The sequence below is a fragment of the Ambystoma mexicanum genome, chromosome 5p, assembly GCF_040938575.1.
Source record: "Ambystoma mexicanum isolate Mex_15411 chromosome 5p, UKY_AmexF1_1, whole genome shotgun sequence".
Taxonomy (NCBI): domain Eukaryota; kingdom Metazoa; phylum Chordata; class Amphibia; order Caudata; family Ambystomatidae; genus Ambystoma; species Ambystoma mexicanum.
In genome coordinates, this window is record NC_090930.1 from 953,165,651 (window position 1) to 953,189,047 (window position 23,397).

Below are 23,397 nucleotides of genomic sequence, written 5' to 3' on the forward strand. Positions count from 1 at the left end.
AGCTAAAGTGAAACGTAGCTCTTTGCTTGTATAATAAATAAAAAAATTGTCATTTTCATTTTCCCTCATCCAAATTGACAGTATGCTAAAATGAATGCTCACTCGACTTTCAAAGCTTGAACACAATGTTCCCATGTAACAGCCCTATGCATATGAACAATCCAGAAGTGAGAATCCAGTATTTTTAAACTTTGTGCCCAATAAGATGCCGTACAAAATTGCAACTGTGTGTGAGTTTAAAAGGCCATTTGGTCAGGGTACATGAACAATCATTTCTTCCAACATGAAACTAACCTCCAAGTCCTTCTCCCTGATGCCCTGGAGACACAGGCCTGGTTATCATCATCAATCAAGGCCATTACTTAAAAATATAAGAAAGAAATACACTTCTTAGATCAAAAACACAATAGAAAACTGATAAAGCCATGTGTGCTCTTGCAGCAGGATTGACCTTGAGGTCACAAGTCCCATAAAACGCCCATTTGTGTGGCTATCTGGCCTTGAAGGGGGAGGTGAACCTAAACATGAGTTCTCTGCTTAGTCGCATGTCGAAAGAGAAATGAAACTTAGGAGCAAGAGGTGGGGGCTTGAGTGAAAGAGTAAGTAAATGGGAGAAATACATTTTATCACATAAAAAGGTCAGCATGCATGTCACAGCAGTCATTCCGGGCTTGCATTAAAGGTGACAGTCACCCCCTTTTAAAAACTGCTAAAAGGATTTTGGTGTGATAAACATAACTAAATGATTAATGAAAATGTAATTTGGGCCTTCCCTTGAGTCCGAGAGATATGAAAGTTGGTATGAGCATGAAGGTGATAATTAACATGAGAACTGTAAATGGGTATATTTTTCAGTGATATGTCTCCTGAGTAGATGAAGAAAAACTGTATTTCTGCATAGGAAGGGCGTGCTGACTTCAGGCTAACCTTATCTGATTTGCCTTAAAATGTAGTTCTCAAATATATATATATATATATATATATATATATATATATATATACATATATATATATATATATATATATATATATATACATATATATACATACAAAAAAAGGGAAGGCTGGAAACCAATCAGGGGCGCAACGGCATTCCGGCTGTGCGCTTGATGAAAAACTGGATATCACAAACAAATCCACAGGCAGTCAATGTTTACTGTGCAGCCAAAGTGTCCTTTATTAGTTAAAGATGCATGGACAAAGAAGGCAGCAACAGTTTTGGTGCAAGAAGGAACAACGCGTTTCACCCTACTCGGGCTTCGTCTGGTATGTGACAGAGAGAGAGGACTGTTGTGTTATAGACAAAAGTGTGTAAGTCCTACTTTAATGTTTAGCACTTAGGTGAAATAGCTATTAACTGACAAAAACACAGCCATGTTGAAACTATGTGAACACTCTTTTAGTGCCCTCATTTAAAACATGTTATAAAAAATGTAATATTATAATTCCCCAAGAGCTTGTCCCAAATACCAATTATCCCTAGTGGGTTAAAGGTGGACAATTTGCACAGGATTATTGATTACATATATGTTCCATTCTAATTTCCGCCGTCACAGAAATTGTATTCAGAATGAATGTTCAACGTTGCCTTTTGCACCAACTAAGTATTCTCAGCCCAAGTGGGCAAACGAGATTCATAACTGGTACTGCAATAAAGTGTCAAGTGCTTACAAAATACATGTTACAAAAATGACTGTTAAAAGTACAGATAATTCATATGAAAAATATCCTGTTTGTCTGTGTGGATCCATAGCATATTTAATCAAAGTAACTCAATTAATTCCCCTATAGTGATCACAGGATGGGTTTTGTTGGCGTTCAAAACCAACAATCTTTTCCCAGTGTGTTTTGAGCTGGTATAGACATAAAGATTTGCCAAAAAGAATTATCCCCAAAACCCTGTTTGCACGTGAGTGCGTAGGGTGCAAAACAAATTCCCCATTGATCCCCTTCATTTTAAATCAGAAGAGTGAAGCGTGGGAGTGCCTTTGCATATGCAAGGTGCAAAATGAAATTGCCCTTTGGTACCCATTGTGCTTTGACCAAAACCCCAGAGCCCTGCCAGTTCTTGTTCGGTGTTGCAAAATGAAATTACCATTGATTTTCTTTCTTTCACATTGCTGCTGTTCTTAATATCTCAAAATCGATTTTCCCATTGTGCTCTGACCCCAGCCCCAAAACCCTGCCTGTTCTTTTTACGTGTAGTAAAACGAATTTCCCATTGATTTTCTTTCTTTCACATTGCAGGTGTGCTTAATATCGCAAAAATGATTTTCCCATTGTGCTCTGACCAAAACACAAAGCCCTACCTGTTCCTGTTGGGTGTGGCAAAACGAATGTGCCAATTGTTTTTCTGTCTCCCATCCTGTTTCTTTGATTAAAAATCCCAAACCGATTTTCCCATTGTGTTCCCACTCTCTGCCACTGGCTTTCCATTCAGAGGAGTCAAGTCTAATTGATGTTTGGAGGGTGAGGGTTTCTGGGAGAAAAGTATAACCCAACTCTGCAATCACTGTGTGTCTTGAATTGTTATTTTCCTGTATTGGTGGGTGATTTAAAAGGAAATAATTGTGACTGCATATCTCTGTGTTGGTGCCTTTACGGAAGCCATTTTCTTCTTGTGTTGCCACAGCATTGGTGGCTGATGTTAATCTATGTGTGAAATTTATATTCTGAATACAAACCTGCCTGGTTCCTTGTCCATTGTGGCACCGGGTACTAGTTGGGGATTGGGTGCCAGACGGTTTGGAAGACTTACCACATTGAACCTTAACAAAAACTAAAGTGCTTTATTGTGTGCGACATTCATTGTGAGGAAATTAACTCCCTGAGTTGAGTTTGACTGCATAAGAAACCGCGACCAAATGCAAGCCAACAAATAATGTATGTGCTAGTTCACATCCGAGGGGAGGGGGCTGATCTGCACACTTGCTTTTTTCTAGTATTATATACGTATTCTGTAGTGTGTGTGTGAAGGAGTGCATGAAGAATGGGGGACTGGGTGCGCGTTTGAATGAGCGAGTGTATGGTGAATAGGGGCGACAGAGAATGGTATATTTAAATGTGTGTGTGCACGCCCTTATTTTTAATGCTGGGCCGAGGAGCTGATTTTGGTGAGTAGAGGTTAGGAGTAGTGGGTGCGTGTGAGAGAGGGAAGTGTGGTGGCACACTGTACTACCGACTGGTCCCTTGGTGGTCACTTTGCTTAAAGGACGATGCCTGATTGGATACCTGGGCTTTTGATACAAAAATTAACAAAACATCTCAATGTCTATGTTATCTTTAAATCCAATCACTTGGTTATTCGCACTGGCATATCGCGCTTACTTCGGCCCCACACCAGACAACCCTTAGGATTGAAGAGAAGGGGCAGAGCTGCAAGCTTGCCCCACCCAGTTTCTGTAGTGGTCCCTCCCATCACCAGTTAGCCCCCCAAAATGTAGGTTTTGTTGCGCCCCTGGGCAGTCGTCATTACAATAAATCATTATGCATGTTGCCAGAAACTGTTCCGTTGTAAAAAGCAGGTGGTAATCCATAGGGATTGAAGCCTCTCCACCCACATGAAAAGAGTTGCCGGTGCGGCCGCTGTGACCTGTCGGTTTGCCCTCGCAATGCAGGGAAACACACAGAACAACGCCCGACTGTCTGCATCTTTTGGTCAGGGAAACTTGACAAAAAGTGGCACAGACTGGAATGTGTTAAGATCATGTCAAAAATGGCTGTTTAAACAAAAAATTACAGCAAAAATGCTGTGGTTTGCCACCACCATCGATGTAAAGGATGAGGGGGACACAACCCCCGCAACCCCCAGACCCATTATACCATTTAAGGGGAGCGGCGGACAACCCTGCAACCCCCTGTCCCCTCAAATGGTATAATGAGGGGGTTTTTGCCACGATTTTTTGTAAAGGCGACATTTTTGCTGCGATTTTATTACTGCATACCAACAAAACACAGCTAGAGCTTGCTTCTGCATGTTTATTACAGAGCTGTGCCGTTTCACACACACATATCAAAATGTGATTTAAGAATTATTCTTGCAATAATAAATGGAAACGTTGTATTATGGAGGTTTAATGGGATATCTTGCTATGGGTCACACGTGTAAGGAGAGTTACCAGTATTAAAACCAGGGAATGCTGGTATGTTGGTATTACAACGTGTGGCGTTGGCTGAGGTCCAATTCAGGGTGCGTTCGGGGGTATAAACTTTGAGGAACCTGCTTGAGGGAACAGAGGAGAGTCATTGCAAACTGTTCATTTTGGTATTTTTTTTCATTTATTGTTTTAAATGTACACCACAACAAATAATATAAAATATATATTACAGCAAATAATATAGCAAAATATGTTCTCGGTAAAAAAAAGAAACACTTAAAAGACCTAATGCAAATTACCTTTTCCTTTTTTCTTTTTTTAGACCGTTTACAGTAACTTTCCTCCCTAGAATACATATTATAATGAAGGACTTTTCTTGTCTTAAACTGAGCCTGCGTAACGTGAGGTCACCGTTTTATTAAACAGCTGGGTAAAACACATGCTTACTTAAAACAATGTGTGCCGCCCCCCCTTCGTCTTGATTTCGAGGGACGCCCCCGCGTGCTGCAGGTGCACGTTAGAGCTGCAGATCTCTCGTCTAAATTGCCGGGACCGTAATCTGCACAATTCTCCTCAAAGTGAAGGCGAGTGGCAGCGCGCGCTCCTGACATCACCGCGCGTTGTGGCTGCAGGCTCCGCTCCCTGCCCCTGTACAGGGGCTCGTGCGGATAAATGTCAGCGCGACGTAAACCCGTGGAGCTGATTGGCTTAAAGGACATGGATACTTAGCCTATATAAACTAGCGCCACGCTTCACAACTGCCAACGAGGACCAGACAGAGGCACGGAGCCAGGCAGGCAGGGCGGAGAGCCGGGCAGGACTCATCCTCTGACAGTGAGTAGTAGCTCCGTATGCCAATGCCGCGTGCCCAAACAAAAAAAGACACAGAAACCCGGCGACTTTCTTCCTTGATGCAACAGTGTGTGGCTGCGTCGGACCGACTTCTACCGCTTTCTGCTGTATTTTCCTGTCGGATATGTCACCACCGTGCTGCCATGCAGTTTCACTGACTGTTTAAAGCACATTATTTTAATTTTTTAAAAAAATGTGCATTTGATATATGCATTTTATAAGGCGAGCGTGTAATAGGTGCTGCGGTTTGTTTTCAAAAATGACATTTTAAGGTACATTGTTAAAATATAATGCAGCGAGTGCACGTACAGGATAACTAACCGTACACCCAGCACCAACACGACCATTACTTTGTTGTATTGGTACTTATTAGGAGTATTAGGATCATGCACTGAAAGTGTTTAATATGAAATGGTGAATTGTCTTCGTGGGAGAATACTGTAAATATAATTGTGGGAAATTGCACATCCATGCATTTGTATCGGGAATACATGCATTCGAGTTTTTGATGTAATGCTCATAGATTACACTTGCACGCATACACAGCCCCGCCGACCCCCGGTTGGGAATTCTAGGCATCAAAGGGTCTTGGAAAGCTTCTGCACCGCTACAGAGAAAACACCAGATCATTGCAGTTGCACCTTGCAACTGGTTGTGACTGCATAAGGGTATCAGTTGGTTAGTGCTGTATAAGGGTGTCTGTTACTTAGTGTCCGATAGTTATTAGGGCACAATGGTGTCTGTTGGTTATTGCTCTATAAGGGCGTCGGTTATGTATTACTCTATAATCGTGCCTGCTCATGATTGCTGTATGCAGGAGTCTTTTATATGTTACTCTATAGTCGTGGCTGTGGTTATTCCTACATATTGGTATCTGTTGGTTACTTTTGTATACAGGTGGTTAGTTCTGAGTAAGGGTGTCTGATGTTTATTTCTGTAAAAGCTGGGTATGTTGGTTACTGCTGTTGAAGGGTGCTGTTGGCCTTTGCCATGTTATGGTGTTTACTGGTGCTATTGAATTGTGTATTGGTTCCCATTGGCATCGTTTTCACCCTTAGAGCTCCCAGTGGATTTAGATTGTAAAATGCCCAAAAACCAATATGCCACAACTGGATCCGGTAGAAGCTTTTTGTAACTGGCAAAGTGGAATTTATTTCCACCAAGGTGTACACCCCCTCCCCCACAAGCGCCCCCCCCCCCCACACAACATGCACAAATAAACAGACATACCCAGACACTCTGATTAAAGGCCAGGGGGATCGCTCCAGTGCGACGTGGTCGCTTTGGGAGTAGGAAGGACAATGGCTTGCATCATTGATGTGATACTGGAATTGAGCTGAGTCAGCCCTTCATGCAGTGCTTAACTTGTAAGAAAATAAGTACACGGGCCCATAGCCAGCCACCTATCGTCTCGTTGCACCCGATGGTTCTAAAGGGGAGTCTGCGAACAGCAGAGCCTTCCAAAAATACAACCTCGAAATTGTACACAAGAACCCCGTGGACCAGCGACGAAAAACCGGGACATGTAAGGTTGGTCTGATATCTGGTCCCTAAAACCTGTTCAAAGTCTGTGCTGAATAACTCAGTTTGACGGAAGCAACGAAAGAAAATGGATTTAAGTCGTGTCCCCGAGAATGCAAATTCACTTTAGCGTCTGTGTTTTCTTGCCCTGGGTTGTCGATCTAACCTAAATTAATTGCACAGGTACTTCGCGGAGCAGCCGCAGGCTAGTGGATTAGTCACATTGTATTCCACAGGTGCTCTTATTGACAGTGTTAATTACTATGAGCGAACTTCATCTATTTGTGCACAAAATGGCGGCGCTCCAGTACATTCAGGTGATGACACATTCTAACCGGACCCCCCTTCGCACCCATTCAACAGGCACTATAAAGCCATCTATTCTCTAGATATACAATGATTCCTTATTTCAAACTTAGTTTCTATGATTTCAATTACACTCCTGTTGGTTTGCGAGTGTACACACCTACTGATAGGCCTACTCTGTACTATCTACGGTTTTGGAACTCCTGGAACATTGCCCTCCAACCCCACAGAAACTGAATGTTTATTTTAGGGTTTGTCAAAATATTATAGTTTTAGGGCTGTGCTACGGTTCATTTATACATGCTGTTTGCACTTGTGGAACACTGTATTTGCGCATGCATACATTACTGGTGTTTGAAATACACATGCGTTGAATTTACAAATGCCCAAATGAGGAAGCAAACGCCCAAGCAGTATTCGTGTTGTAATACCGCAGCACATGGGAGGCCCAAGTTAAAGTGATAGTCTGAGCGCAGGATCTTTGATTTAAAAGTGAAGAGAAGCCCAAAAAAATTCGAGCCACTCTTTGCATCTCTGTCATGAGATCCCCGGCCCCGACATCTGATAATGCATTTCTTTTCCTTGACGCACCTGTTCATTGATTTCTTTAAGGCAAGTCCTGGTAAACTGCAAGAAAGGGCCCACTTACGTTTGAAAACAGGTCCCCTCCATGCAATTTCCATTATTTGCACTGCGGAGTGCAAAATGGACGTGCACACTGCAGGTAAAAATCACCATTGCGCCTCCTGTTTTCACTCTGCAGTGAACTTTGAGGAAATGCTGCCTGCCATTTATGCATGACAGGCAGCGTTACAAGTGGACCCCTGAAATACGCCTGCTTTTTGCTGGTGTAAAAAGCAGGCAGATTCCATAGGAATCTACGGCCTTTAGGCCAGCATCAAAAAGCCATACGGGCATAAATGCTGGATTATTTGTATGGCGAAGCGGCAAGGGGAGGAGGGACATACATTGCATTCTGTGCCCGTTCTGCACCATACAAATGATGGAAAATGTTGAGTGGTGTAAAACTTTAACTCATGCATTGTATGAAAACACCATAACAAAAATAAATTCCTTCTTGTTGATGTGTAAGTCCAGTTTTAGAAAAATCACAAAAGTCTGAGTTTTGATACCTGTGATTGGACTAGCTGAAAAGGCACTGCAATGCAATTGCGCACAAGGTTTTAAAGTCACAAAAGGCCATCATTACCAGGAGGTAAAAAAGCAAAAGGGACTTCTTTGAAAGGCTGCAATACACTGTACAACATGTCAGACTAACACTGAAAATAACGAGAGTAACAGGTTCAGTTAGATCACAGGCTGGGCTCAGCCAACAGAAATGGCGCGCAATGGATGCATCACACAGTGCATAGGGGGAGACGGTGGCATGCATGGTAGTTGATGAAATAGTGCTAGCCAATCACAGCAGCCATGTCTTCCTTTATGCATTTAGGGTCTGGCTGACCAGGTAAAGAGGTGCTTAGAAATGACACATGGTTCCTTAAAACGCACACATGGTGCGCATTTAGGATGCAGGGGATTCACCATAGAAGAACATGTTTGAAGTGCATGTAAAATCCATTCACAGGTTGACCTGTTGCTGCACAGATGATTTAGTGTGTGTGTGGCATTTCCACACGAGCAAACACACGACTATGTGAATATGGGTGGATCCCGGTGGTGGCACCCTCAGTTTAAAGATGTACCCATGCTAGTCTACATTTCTTTTAAACACCCCCCTTTCCTTGTTTTCAACATTCCTTTTGGCAGCCCTTATTCTGGAAATCAAGGAGTCAGCAAACATTTACAGCACCCTAATGCTTGAAAATCGCTTACCTGCACAAGACAACCAGACATCTCTGTGTATTGCCCTACTTGTCTTCACATCCCAGAATTGTTTTGCACAAGCACCTTCTGAATAATGTGGTGCAGCCATTTACTGTGGAGAATAGGCAGAATGAGGAGCTTTGGAATGCTTATGGCCCCATCCCAGTGATCTGTGACTTGTCAGGGAAAGAGGTCATTTGCATTTGGGTAGATCTCTGTCTTCGGCTGGGGCCTGCCTCTGGAACAGCCTCCTTGCTACTCTTAAACTTGAGGAGAACCATTTCCGGTTTCCGGAAGCACCTCAAGACCTTCCTCTTTGCTTCTGCCTTCGCTCCCCCTGTCCCCTGCTGATCTGTTCTCTCTTGGCACAGTGCACCTGACCACCCTTTGTCCTCTGGGCCCAGGTACCTGCTCAACCTGCCAACCTCCTGCACTGCTTCCGGGCCACCCCTTGCACTGGGGTCTGTATCAGTACCCCTACCCCCCACTCCCCTTATTCTTCCTGTACTTATCAGACCTACCCTGTCTGCTGCCTTAAACCCAGCACTTGCCACTTGCTGGCTGCACTACCACTGTTTCTTGCTTGCATTATTTATTTATTATTTATCTGTTTCTCCTTTGCTCCACACTTTCCACGTCCCCCCTTCCATGCACTTTTCCCCTCCCCCATGCACTTGTGCATTCGCCATGTCACTGGGTTTCATAAGATTCTTGTTTTGTTCCACCCTGTTCCCCTCCCTTGCCTTGTCGCGCTCTGAAACACTTGTGTACGAGCGCAATATAAATAAAATATCAATTCAATTCAATTCCAATCCACACGTGTCTGCCCAAGCCCAATAATAAAAGATAATACATCAATTAAACAGACTTGGGGAATGACCTGGGAGCCCTGTGAAGCCCAGCTATGACTTTTACCGTATCTTGGCTTTGTTACTTCAAAGCCCTCATTATTGCCAACCTGCTTTATTAAAAAAAAAAAAAAAACCTTTTGTTTGGATTTGAAGGAGGCAGGCCTTCGTGTTTTACACACAAAAAAAGCACCCCTTTCCTCGTTTTTGGGGACGAGGATGCGTACCACACAACAGTTTAAGTGCCACCAACGGGAAGGTGGGGGAGGATGCAAATAGGAAAGAAGCATCTGCGATAGCATCCTATTTGCATATGCATAAAATGAGTAGTGTGCAGTTACCAATGGGCTGGCATAAGAGTCATACACACATTTCACAAACCAAGAGCAAATGATTTTGCCCAAGAGGGCGCCTGTCAGGCTTTGCCTTTCTTTTATTTATTTTTTCTACATTTGTTCCAAAAGAGGAACACTTTTCCCAGTGTAACTGTACATCCCCTGTAGTGGAGGAAAGCAAACAACTTCTTAAGAATTGCGTCTTGGGTATAGCAGTTTCTCGCACGTGACAAGCACTTTTCAAAGATGACCATGTGACGACTAAGCATGGTGGCACTTTTTGCATGCTGCTTTTCTACTGTTCTTTTGCCAATCAAACCCTGAGAGTTCAGTTCAGTGGAGATCCCTGTTGTGCTTTGTGAATGCGAACGTGATCCCCTGTGCCTGGAGGTGGAGACGGGCAAGTCCTCTGAGCAGAAGGAGATGTTTAGCTGATCCTTGGAATGGAGATTTGAGATATGGGGGTGAACTGGTCTAAAGAGGGCACAATGAAGGAAATGCATTGCATTTTGAAGAGCCACTTTTGAGTAAGCAAACTACAGTACTAATAGGTCGGTTCGTTTTTAGTTTTGGCTATTAAGTGGCACTAAAAGCACTGCTTATAAGTCAAAACTATTTGTATGAGAAGTGAAGATAGGTAGGGGATGATATGTGAGGATGGTTAGATCCTGCGTGTGTTCTTTGGTTACTTACCCACCCATTGACCGTGGCCATGCTCATTCCTATGGCCTTTCCCAGCAACTAGCCTCCCATGCTTGCACAAAACACTTCCCCCTGTTGTTTCTTTCAATCTAGCTCTATGGTGTTTGAGCAGCCCGCTAAAAATGTATTGCTTAATCATTGCTCCAGATAAGATTTTGAGATGGGAATATTTCCCTCCCTATTTTTAAATTTTAAGAGTAAATGTGATTTATATGGAGTAAAAATTAGTTTCTCCTTCCCATGAGAGTAAAAAGTATGGGACATGCAGCCGACGTGCAACGAGTTAAGACTGTATGGAAATGATTTTCACGTGGCAGCTTTCTGCATCGTGACAGACAGTCAGGATTCTCTCGCAATTAATAGACAAAGCACAGGGTGTGGTGGCTCAAACACCCTCTCACAAATGGAACGGATGAGCACACTCTCTGAGTTTCCCTTGCATGTACAGAAAAGGTGCAACAGCAGTAAACGGTTATTAATTCTTCAGCATGTCAGCTTGAGTAGGAGCCGCGCAGGCTCCCCCCCCACACAAACAGAAAAGGTGAATCAGGGCAACCGCAAGGCAAGCTTTCATCCTGTAGAACGGGCGTAGTGGATCAGTGCCAAGTAAAGCAAGAGGAGAAGATTGCCACACGGAGAACAGATTAGAAATGTGTCCCCGCCGTAGACGCTCCCCTCACATAAAACAGGTGCAACACAGGCTTCAGGAGTGCACACTCCACTTCTAATATATAAAAGGTATGCCATGGATGTCAAATCATGCTTTCTTCATATAGAACAGGAACATTGTGAGTCTCAAAAATGCAAGATTACCCCACATAGAGCAGATACATTGTGGGTCACATCAGTATACGTTTCACTTGTATAGAGAAGGAACTGCATGGGATGGAGTAGTGCAATCACCCCCACATTGAAGAGGGTAAATGAAGGGTCTCAGCACTGTAGTGCAAGTTACTCACATATAACTGGAACATCATAGGCCGCAGCAGTCCAAAGCCTGTCACAAAGAATATGCCTTGAATGTGCCTCACCGATCCTGCAGTGTCACAGCAGTGGGAGCACCACCCACATAGAACACAACCTGTCAATTTTCTCAGCAGTGCACAATCCTAAACGATAGAACTAATATAACATTGATAGAGACTGGTCAAAATACGTAGGCTGACTTGAATGAGAAAAACTCTGTATAGTAGGAATTCAGTAAATCATAATTCGAAGGAATTCTACCTTAGAAAAACAAATAATTTCTATAGAAATTCCCAGCCACTCTACAGCGGGTTCAATTCCTAAAACATGTTGCAGAAGGGGAGATTAATATAATACATGGGGATACATCACTCAATACGCCTTTCATTATTGTTCTACAAAGGTCTGGCCATTTGATCTATTCTGTATATATTTTAATTTCAAGACGCAAAAACCTAGCCAATTACACAGTAAACCAAACATGAATTGTATTGTGTGTTTTGACGCTCAATAGCAGAATTGTCTTTTGATGTTTAATGAAAGTTATCGTTTCCCGGCACTAGTACTACCTAATGGTATGCCAATGTTATGATGCAAGAGTGCAGAGAGGTAAGGGCTCAAGGCTAAATTCTATATTTAATCTCATGGTCTAATTGGGGCTGGACATAGTTCGCGTTGCATCCTTCAGAGGGCTGTAAAATATCGAGGGAGTTAATAAAATCCACAGTGCTTAGAAGTTGGAGGAACCATGCATGAAGCACTACATAAAAAGTTTAAATATCTATCTGGATTATCACTACCGGGACAGGTTTTGCTGAGTTTCTATTTCAATTGCAAATGTAACCATTTCATTTTTGTTTGTTTTTTAGAAGTGCTTGCACTTCCTGCAGAGTCAGGTTTGGAATGTTTTAATTGTAGCGTTGAAGATTTGAAAGAGGCGTGACCTGTGATAAGTATAATGACCATAACTCCCCCTTGGCCAAGGACTCTGACCATTTATAGTACAATTTACCCCATTGACTGCAATTTAAGGGAGGATGGATGTAAACTAGACCTTGCATACTCATCAGTGCCCCAGATAAGGTTTTGTGGTGGGAGTATTGTTTTAATGCTTTATTTCTTAGTTTTCCAGTTATCACAATTGACATCATAAACATAGCATACAATGGGGCGAGTCAAACAGTAACCAAAAATAGTATAAAGGAAAGCACAACACATAAATACACACCATTTAAGGAGTGTTAAGAAAGGAAGAAGGCAATGAATATGTAAAGGGAAATGTGCATACAATACCCAAGACTCGTGTGTACTAAAACCCAGGAGTGCAAATAGAATGAAACAATAATACCAATATATGAAAAGGGATGTGGGGTAAGCACTTAGAACCTCCTTATGACTGAAAGGAAAGTCGGCAAACTCCTTACCCACTATGCTATTACAGATATTGACAGCGCTAAGCCCACATAGAGGGCAAGCAAGGACAGGATCTGTGAGCTGACACTCTGGATGATACTGAATAAGGAACTTAGAAACAGTACTCACGAGGACCGGAAAGACCACTTGAATGTCAATAAACCCACGAACCCAGTTGATCAAACAGGGACCCAGAAGGCTATAACAGCAATGGGTGGAGGATAACTAAATACATAAGACCCAAGTCAAGGGGCAAGTAGGAATTGTGATAATAGAATAGTGAGGAAAACAAAAGGCATTCACACAGGGACTAGTTACAACAGCACCCCACACCTACTAATCAATGGGAAATAAATGCAGAAGTGCAATGGAAAACATGGAATGGATCCCAATGGAAAGTAAGGATCAGGAGCAGGGAACATGATATCACAAAAGGAAACCTTCCCACCCATCCAAGGAGAAAAGGCAGGAAGCTAAATCAATAAAGGGAAAGACTAATGCATCAAGTTTTTCAGTAGCAAAGGACAGCATCAAAGAAACAGAGAACACAGGCAAATTGGGCAGCATCAAAGGGTAAAGCACAGAGAAAGGCTGCCTGCAGACATAGGAAGACAGAAAGGGAAATCCAGAAAGCAGAAATCAATTAAGCACATAAATCCGAAATCCAGGGCAGAGGAACAAGAAACAGGAACTAGGAACAAAAGCTAGGAACAAGGAACAAGGGACCAGTCACAACAGGAACACTGCAACAATGACCAGCGCTGGACTGAAGTAAACTGAGGCTTTTAAAGCTGCTTAACGAGCACACCCCTCAGGTGTGCCGCCTGCTGCACCTGCAGCCACAGGTGTTGCCTATCCTCCACCCAACCTTGTCCTGCAATGGAGGAGGTGAGGCAGTGAGCCAGGCATTCTGGAAAGCATAGTCATTAGATTAAAGTAGCATGTTGGCTGCCAAAAACCAGGAATGGATCCGGAAGGGAAGTAACTTGGAAAATAAGGTTTTAGTGCTCCCAATTCATCACAGCACTGTAGCATAAGGTTCGGAGGAAATGTCCAGTAGGGAAAAAACCCCAAAACATGCCCCCAAGTGACGGGAATGGGAGCGAAGGGAGCGAGCCGTGACACTATACCCCCTCCCATGGCCGACTCCAGGAGGTCGTCACCCGCACAAAACATCTTCCTTCCATGACAGGAGCGCTTAGTCTTCGGAGGTAGCACTGACGGAAACGATGACCCGCGGGCAAAAGCAGAGGGACTGGAATGAATAGAATCAGGCCGCAGTCTAGAAGAGCCATAGGCAGGTTTTCGGTGAGGAAGAGACTCATGGGTCGAAGAAAGGCATGAAGGACTTGCAGGACCCGAAGCAGAGTTGGAAGGTCCAGGAAGCTCAGTCTCTGGGAGCGAACACTCATACATCACTGAGGAGGAAGGCAGGCTGGTGCAACATGCTTTAGACAATGGTAGATGCTCTGGTAGCCTCCCTGCCGAGAGCGGACACACAGGAGGTGAGAGAATAGCAGGTTTCAGGAAATGTTCATGTTCAGAAAAAGAAGGTGGCGGCCGAGGTAGAGGTTTGGATCTTCTCCCATCATCCATCTGGTTCAAGGCCTCTGGTTGAGGGTGACCAAGGTTCGACTGCATCTGTTCCACACCTTGGGGGCCTGGAATTCCAATGGGTTGTACAAGGCTGGCACTCCTGGTGTCAGTCATATAGCCACCTTGTTGCACATGGGACACAACCGCAGGGACGTTTGGCATACTGATAGGAGTGATAGACGCAGTACTTGGTACATCAGGCACACTCGCAGCAGGAGCAATAACAGGCACATCTTGAACTGCAGCAGTCATACCCTTCCTTTGGCTACTTGCACCCGAGTGGTGCTGCAGCTGGGGGGCTGTCCCCGTCCTCTCCCTCAGGCTCATGTGGGATCCAGCAACAAGAAAGCTGTTAAGCGGCTGATCCAAACCGGCCCCCAAATGCGAACCGTCCAGCCCACTATCCTGGTCGGCTACTTGTTCGGTGACTGGGCCATGGCGGATGGTATCCGTCTCCCTCTCGTAAAACTCCAGGCAAGTCCAACGGCCTTGCATGTAAGGCCCTCCCGAGTCGTGATCCAGCTTGATGTTTCTGAAGAGAGAGCTGGCAGAAGTCTCAGACTCAGATGTTGCATATTCGGGAGGCGCTGATGCTACAGTCAAGCAGTTGGGAGAATCAACTTGTGTAAAAGGCAGGCATTCTGGTGATTCCCCTGAAGCATAAGAAGGGCAGGCTGGATGTTCATCCGTAATAAATGGTTGGGATTCAGGAGGTAATTCTGAAGTAGAAGAATATGCAACATGATCAGACAGAGTAGACAGGTGCACCTCCGATATTGGCAGCGAGGCTGAGCAGGATACAGGTCTCTCATGAACTGAAGCCAAACCAGCAGTAGGCTCTGGGACTGAAGACATGCACTCAGGATGTGCTACCGGAGGCTCCATGGCTGAAGGATAATCCACTGGATGAGTCACTGTAGCCAAAAACAAGCATGCCAGAGGAAATTCTGAGGCTGAGGGCATGCAAGCTGGAGCCGTCTCGTTAGCTGAAGACAAACTTGTCAAGGTCTTTGGCTCTGACCACGTACATGGTGAAGGCTCTTGAGTGACTGGCAGACATAGCAATTGTTCATTGATTGAAGACAAGTGTGTCAACGATGACTGCAGAGCCGTGGACTGGATAATCAAAGAGTCAATGGTTGTAGGAGGACAAACAGAAGTCCCAGAAGTCGACAGACACATTTGTGGCTCAGGAATGGAAAGCACCTTTAGGGCGGTTGACTCCTTGGCACCAGTAACCAAAGACTGAGCTGTACCCATGCCGTCCCTCTCCTTAGTGGTTGACACAGAGTCTCTTCCTTTATAGAAGTCAAAATCAACCAGAGGAATCACCATAGTAAAGTCTCTGTTAATCAGGATTTCGTCAAATGTCCATTCCTCTGTCTTAGCTTCTGAAAGTGGCATATTAACAATCAACAGTTCAGGAATCGCCTGCCGGGTCTTTGGTTCAGTATACTGTGGAATGAGTCCATCAAAACAAGAATTCTGTACTGTCTTTGACTGTTCGTTGTGACACAAATTGGCAGAAGGAGGAGCGAACACAGAGGTAGCATCGTTCTCCACATCAGCTTGAATGTCTACTTCAGTCTCAGCAGCTAGATCAAGGGCAGAACCTAAGCCTACAGTAGTGACTGATTCTGTGTATGCCACCATTGTGGATTGTGTTTGGAAATCAGAAGCATGTATGTGTTCAAGCTCAGAATTATGACAAACTGCTACACAGGAAATCTTAGGTAAAGGAGTGACTTGTAAATCTTCAGCTAACAGTAATTCCTGACAAACGGTAGAAAAATTGTCAGAACCTGTGCCCTGAAAAGTGCTCTGCTAGAAAAAGGACTTTCACTCCCAATAGATTTTACATATTGACAAGTATCATGACCTACAAAAATCTCCGCACTCAGGGACTGAACAGTGTTCACTTCATCAACGGATAAAGTTTGAGGTGTATTCAGAAAAGACTGTAAGGTTTTATTCTCCTCTTGTAAAGTAATGTATTCTTGTTTTAACTCCTCAAGTTCAGCTTTTAGCATGCCCCGCCTTAACTGTACATCCCTATCAGTAGGCACAGGGGAAGGCATGGTGGCATCAGGGCTGGATCCTGCCCTAGCCATCAGGATGTGCACTGATTGTACATTGTCATTTACTGTTTGCAATTTTTGTGATCTATTCTCTCTTTTACCAACTTGGTCTGTGTTTCCCTTAAGCAGACTACTGACATCAGACCTCTTGGCATTAGGGACTACAGTAAGTACTTGTGCAGAGGAGTAAGCAGTAGACTGAGGGCTGTAAACATAAGATATGCAAGGAACCCCCCCATTCTTTATGTTTGAATCATGAAACTGTTCAATCTGAGATAAAGCACAACCGGAATCATGGGGTTCAACAACAGAGGTACTCGTGTGTAATAAATCTAGCAGTGTGTTGTTTTCCGCTGCTAAGGCTTGTGCGGACATAGAATCTGGATCAAAATTAAAGACAGAACTAGGATCAGGCAATGTACGATGGGCCATCCTGTGGGAGAAATACTTTGCATGTAAATACCCATTCGTGACAAGGAGTTCATTTAAGTCAGGATCAGTGATTTGATTGTCACAGGTAAACGTAAGGGAAGCTTTCTGTACAAACTTGTTAGTGGCCTTGCTGCCTTTCTTTCTTAAACTGGCCATATTTAAACGGGAATAAGGGCTGGTCATTCTGTTAAGAAAGGAAGAAGGCAATGAATATGGCAAGGGAAATGTGCATACAATACCCAAGACTCGTGTGTACTAAAACCCAGGAGTGCAAATAGAATGAAACAATAATACCAATATATGAAAAGGGATGTGGGGTAAGCACTTAGAACCTCCTTATGACTGAAAGGAAAGTCGGCAAACTCCTTACCCACTATGCTATTACAGATATTGACAGCGCTAAGCCCACATAGAGGGCAAGCAAGGACAGGATCTGTGAGCTGACACTCTGGATGATACTGAATAAGGAACTTAGAAACAGTACTCAAGAGGACCGGAAAGACCACTTGAATGTCAGTAAACCCACGAAACCAGTTGATCAAACAGGGACCCAGAAGGCTATAACAGCAATGGGTGGAGGATAACTAAATACATAAAACCCAAGTCAAGGGGCAAGTAGGAATTGTGATAATAGAATAGTGAGGAAAACAAAAGGCCTTCACACAGGGACTAGTTACAACAGCACCCCACACCTAATAATCAATGGGAAAAAATGCAGAAGTGCAATGGAAAACATGGAATGGATCCCAATGGAAAGTAAGGATCAGGAGCAGGGAACATGATATCACAAAAGGAAACCTTCCCACCCATCCAAGGAGAAAAGGCAGGACGCTAAATCAATAAAGGGAAAGACTAATGCATCAAGTTTTTCAGTAGCAAAGGACAGCATCAAAGAAACAGAGAACACAGGCAAATTGGGCAGCATCAAAGGGTAAAGCACAGAGAAAGGCTGCCTGCAGACATAGGAAGACAGAAAGGGAAATCCAGAAAGCAGAAATCAATTAAGCACATAAATCCGAAATCCAGGGCAGAGGAACAAGAAACAGGAACTAGGAACTGGGCACAAAAGCTAGGAACAAGGAACAAGGGACCAGTCACAACAGGAACACTGCAACAATGACCAGCGCTGGACTGAAGTAAACTGAGGCTTTTAAAGCTGCTTAACGAACACACCCCTCAGGTGTGCCGCCTGCTGCACCTGCAGCCACAGGTGTTGTCTATCCTCCACCCAATCTTGTCCTGCAAGGGAGGAGATGAGGCAGTGAGCCAGGCATTCTGGGAAGCATAGTCATTAGATTAAAGTAGCATGTTGGCTGCCAAAAACCAGTAATGGATCCGGAAGGGAAGTAACTTGGAAAATAAGGTTTTAGCGCTCCCAATTCATCACAGCACTGTAGCATAAGGTTCGGAGGAAATGTGCAGTAGGGAAAAAAACCCCAAAACTTGCCCCCAAGTGACGGGACCGGGAGCAAAGGGAGCGAGCCGTGACAAGGAGTTGAGAATTGGATTTGCAGGGTGCCCTTTATCATACATAAAAGACTGCTGCTTCCTAGAACTTTGGGGGATTAGTGACTCTGTACCACTTAAACTGTGGTCATAGAAGGGCGAACGTCCTAAGGATTTGAGGCCTATGGTACAAGTCTTCTCAGTCTCTGACATACTCAATAAACAGGGACCATGTTAGGAGGTTTTTGGGGTAACTGTTCGATAAGAGTGCAGACATCTTTTCCATTGAGATATCGCTCATATTTTTATCCACCGACACGCTATGGGTGGACCTTCTGGGGCGGGGGGTGCTTGTAACCTTTGGTCTGGGGGCAAATACAATTTTCTGGCCCATGGCATAATGGCCCAAACCCACAACGAAGCGGCCCCAACTTCCAGAACAAATAAACTCAACACCAACCTTCCCCCAATCTACAGATTCTCTAGCATACATAGTAGACATTACATACCTTTTATGCAACATGCAGTTTCAGTTATGTTTGTCATTTCTTAAAGACCAGGGCCCTGGGCAACCTACCCCACATACCAAATGCAGTTAAATGTATTCAGTAGGATAAAATAATATGGTGAAATGGTAAAGCTGGAATTTGTGTGCAGTTTTCCTTGGGTTCCCATTTGCAATTCGACAACAGGTTACATCTCCTCCTATCTCATTTCTATCCCATTCCATCTTTAGTTTTAGACCAATGTAAAGAGGCAGAGAAGCTAGAAAATTCATTGGTAGAGCTACGTCTGGGGTCTGGCTTCTAAGAGCCAAACACGGCTGGCACAGCAAAACGCCCATACCTTTTTTCTTGCCTCTCCACCCCAAAACCCATACCTGGAGCCCTGTCAACCCAACTCTCCACAACATAAGAGCCTCATTTGGCATACTGTCCCCCCACCAGTTTGCATTGTATTAATGGTTAATATTTATTTAGGGATGAATGCTATAGATTATAAATCCATATGAATGAGACTTTCCCTGCACACAGTTAAGGAAAACAAGGCACAGTGATGAACAGTGCTTTGCTCAGGATTACATAATGTGTCAATTGTGGAAGGCAGGGATTTAAGCCCTAACTTTCTGGTTTTCAAATGTAGACATCAGAAGAGACTTCATCCTCCTATATTCCATCTTCAATATTAGAACCAACAAAACACGTAAAGTTGTTATTCAAGGGATAAACTAGTTCAATAAATCTAGCTTTCAAAGTACCAAGCCACATGATAAAGCAACCTCACAACAAATAAAAGACATCTTTATTGAAACATGCTCATAAAGCAAGTATACATCACCTTGCCAGAAAACAGAATGTAGTTGAGCCAGTCCCATAAACAGGTGCAGCGGCATACAGATTGGGCATAGATCTCAGCAACAGGCACTCAGCCGGCTGACCTACCTTTCCAGATTTCTACCTTTGTCTTGTTTACCCCATTTTCGTTACCCATCACTCTCTGAGTGTTTTTCCTTTGCTCCACATCCGCGATCCCCTTCACCCAATTCGTTACAATTATCTTTCAGGCTTCCATTCCCCTTTTGTGACATCCTTTAACTCAATCTCCTTCCCTTACCTCTCTTACACCCCTTCACTTTCCCACATTGCTTAGTCACAAATACCTTGTCACTCACCCACCCCCACTGCACTGTCTCATATGTAAATGTTAGGCAGAAACCTGTGCAGTTCGCTTGGGGACCACTGCAAAATATTTAAGACTACAGATGTTGGCAGTAAACCCACTTGGTAGCAGTCTGTACCACCCAGATTTACCTGGTAGCTGTGGCTGAGCAGTCAGACTTCCCTCAAGAAGAGTTAGGCAGTATGCAAAGTATACACAATAGGCACTCAGATACAATAGCACAAGCAAACACTGACCAGAGCTTTGGTAACAAAGTATATAATTATTTATTTAAAAACACACTTATTGAAACACTCCAGCACTATTATTGTAAATCACTCTAAACACACTTACTATTATTATATATACGCTCCTTATTCCTTATCAGATAAGTCTTAGTTAACACCACTTATTTCCAAACAGAGGTGAGCGCTTAACTATAGATGGCACTCCAATAAGTTAACGAAAAAGGGAGGGAAAAAGGCAAAATGTAGGAAAATACACCACACTAATACTTAGGAACTCTTAAGCAAGGCAGGAAAGTCAAAAGTTACTTGTGAGCCAAAGTCCATAGGCCGGGCCCACTCTTGGAGAGAGCAGGGCACAAATGCACCCAAGATCACACAATGACAACAGGCTTAAAAGTCTTGCAGGGGGTTTGGAAAGGTTTTAGTTAGGCTCAGAAAAGTTTAGCCAGGGTGTACCAGGCTAACCCAGGGTCAAAAGCCGGGGGCTAAATCTACCCCGTACAGTCGGTTGCAAGGGAAGCCAGGCGGAACACAGTACCTTATACCTTATATGGAAAGGATCCTGCAGCGGGGACAGTTGTTCCTGGCAGCGGGTGCAAGTCACGGCGTCGTCCAGAGGACAAGAAGATCTCGATGTGGAGGAAAGAGGAAGGTCGTTGCACTGCCAGGGAAGAAACCAGCCGTGGAGTTTTCCGGTTAAAAGTACTACCCTTTGATTCGCGGTAGTGGTAACACGTGGTATCCCGGTTGCCAGGGTGCTTGGCACAGGCAAGGCGGCCACGAGATGTTCCAGAGAGCGAAAAAGGAAGCAGATTGGTTATCCCCACCAGTCGAAGGAAGAAGACTCTCCGGGCTGGAGATCTCCTCTGTCGTTGGGAAAAGTGGTGAGACGGTTCAGCAGCGCTCCACCGGTGGTGTCGTCGTAGCAATTCGGCTCAGCTTCTCCCTCGTCGGATTCTTAGGTCCTGTGGCGACTTCTAAAGTTCCAGTCCCCAAAGCCCTGCTTTTATGCAGAAAACCCCCATTCACTCAGCCTAGCTGTCACTCAAACATGCTAAGTGGTGAGCCGGCCGGCTCACCACTTGGGCCAATCAGGACGGAGTGTGACTTGAGATGCCTAGGCAACTCAGTCCAGGGTGCCCAAATTCCCTCCACCCCTCCTAAGTACCCCAGACAGAGTGGCAACACTTTGGAGGGCTTCTGTGGAGAAGCCCGCCAAAAAGTGGAACAAAGGGCTCAACTTGGGTTGGAGTCACAGAAGCGAACACAAAGGCCATTTTAGAACTGAGTTCTGGCAAAAAATACCAACCGGAGAATTAATATTAAATAAATAAACCAGCGGTATGTTTGAGGCTATAGGAATTAAATAATTAAAGTTGGTAGCCTCGAACAATGGGAAATCCCATAGGGATATATTTGCGGTTGAATATAAAAAGTAGTATCCACTGCCACCAGCCAAAGCTCAATCAGGGAGGACGGAGACGTGCCCCCTCAACTAACAGACCCCGGGGCAATCGAATTGCCCTGGCCAGTACGTCCACAATATGATGGTTTCTACTGGTTCTGTTCAGAATTTGAGACTAGTAAAGTCAATGGTGACTTTACATGCCCTGGGAGACAGTAGTCAGTCCCAGGGTATGGAGTCTATACTGGGGGGTCACTGTGACACCCCTGTGTTACTGCACTGAGGATGCTGTGTAACACACATCACAAAAACACATGAAGCCCTATGGAGTAAAAGACCCCATGGCCCATAAAACACATCTAGAATCAAAGAGACACACTCAAATCATGTCCAAGAGTGAGGGTAAAAGAGTCTCACTCTTGGCAGGAGAAAAAAATAAACCCCAAAAATCCAGCAAAGCTGCTGGGGGACTCAATAGGTTAGGAAATTCAGCCTAAACAGAGAATTCTCCCTAACACTCGCCCCCCCCCCCCAGACTAAGGGACAGGATTTAATCCACTCCTGGATGAACCTCATACCTCTAGTCGATGACATACATCCTAGAGAGTCCATCAGCATTTTGATGGTGACACCCTGACCTGTGCTCAATGGTGAAATCAAACCCTTGAAGGCAGATTGACCATCTCAATAGTTTTGGATTTTCCCCTTTCATTTGCATCAACCATCTCAAGGGTTGGTGGTCAGTCTGAATGACAAAAGTAGAACCATACAAGTATGGCCTAAACGTCTTCAGTGCCCACACAATAGCAAAGCATTCTCTTTCGATTGTTGCCCACCTTGTCTCAGGATCCTTCAGCTTACGGGCGATGAAGCAAATGGGGTGCTCCCTACCCTTCTCATCCAGTTGGCTAAGGACTGCACCTATACCTACATTGGAAGCATCAGTCTGTACAATGAACGTTTGGTGGTAGTCAGGAGCTCTTAGTACTGGTGCTTGGCACAGAGCTTTCTTCAGGTTTTCAAATGCCTGATTGCACTCCTCATTCCATTTTACCTTTTTAGGGAATTTAGGAGAGGAGATTACATTCAGTGGAGAACCTATGGTCCCATAGTTCTCTATGAAATTCCTGTAATACCCAGTGTGGCCTAGGAAGGCTCTCACTTGGGTTTGAGTAGTAGGTGTTGTCCAATTCTGCACAGCTTCAATCTTGCTGAGCAGAGGCCTTATTTCTCCACCTCCTACCTCATGCCCAAGGTAGACCACTTTGCTCTGTCCAATTTGGCATTTACTTGCCTTTATGGTCAGATGGGCCGGCTCAAGAGCCTGCAAAACATGTCCCAGGTGGTTCACATGTTCCTCCCAGGAGTGGCTGAAGACTGCAATGTCATCCAAGTATGCCATGCAGAAGTCCTCCATCCCAGCTAGAACTTGGTTTACCATCCTTTGAAATGAAGCAGGTGCATTTTTCAGTCCAAAATGCATAACCTTGAATTGGTATAAGACCACTGGGGTGGAAAATGCAGTTTTCTCCTTGGCATGGTCTGTCAGGGCTATTTGCCAATAGCCTGACGTAAGGTCAAATGTGCTGAGGTACTTGGCTGCGCCAAGCCTATCCACCAACTCATCTGTCCTTGGCAAAGGGTGGGCATCAGTCTTGGTGACTGC

At 44.3% G+C, this 23,397-nt stretch overlaps 1 protein-coding gene across 1 annotated transcript in view; it reads left to right on the top strand.

Annotated features, from left to right (window-relative positions):
• Positions 1 to 4,849: 4,849 nt before the first annotated feature.
• DDC (dopa decarboxylase) overlaps positions 4,850 to 23,397 on the top strand; it is a 917,411-nt gene continuing 898,863 nt past the window's right edge. Inside the window, exon 1 of the mRNA XM_069613411.1 lies at positions 4,850 to 4,931. The gene's annotated coding sequence lies outside the window, so the exon portion shown is untranslated. The remainder of the gene's footprint in view (positions 4,932 to 23,397) is intronic.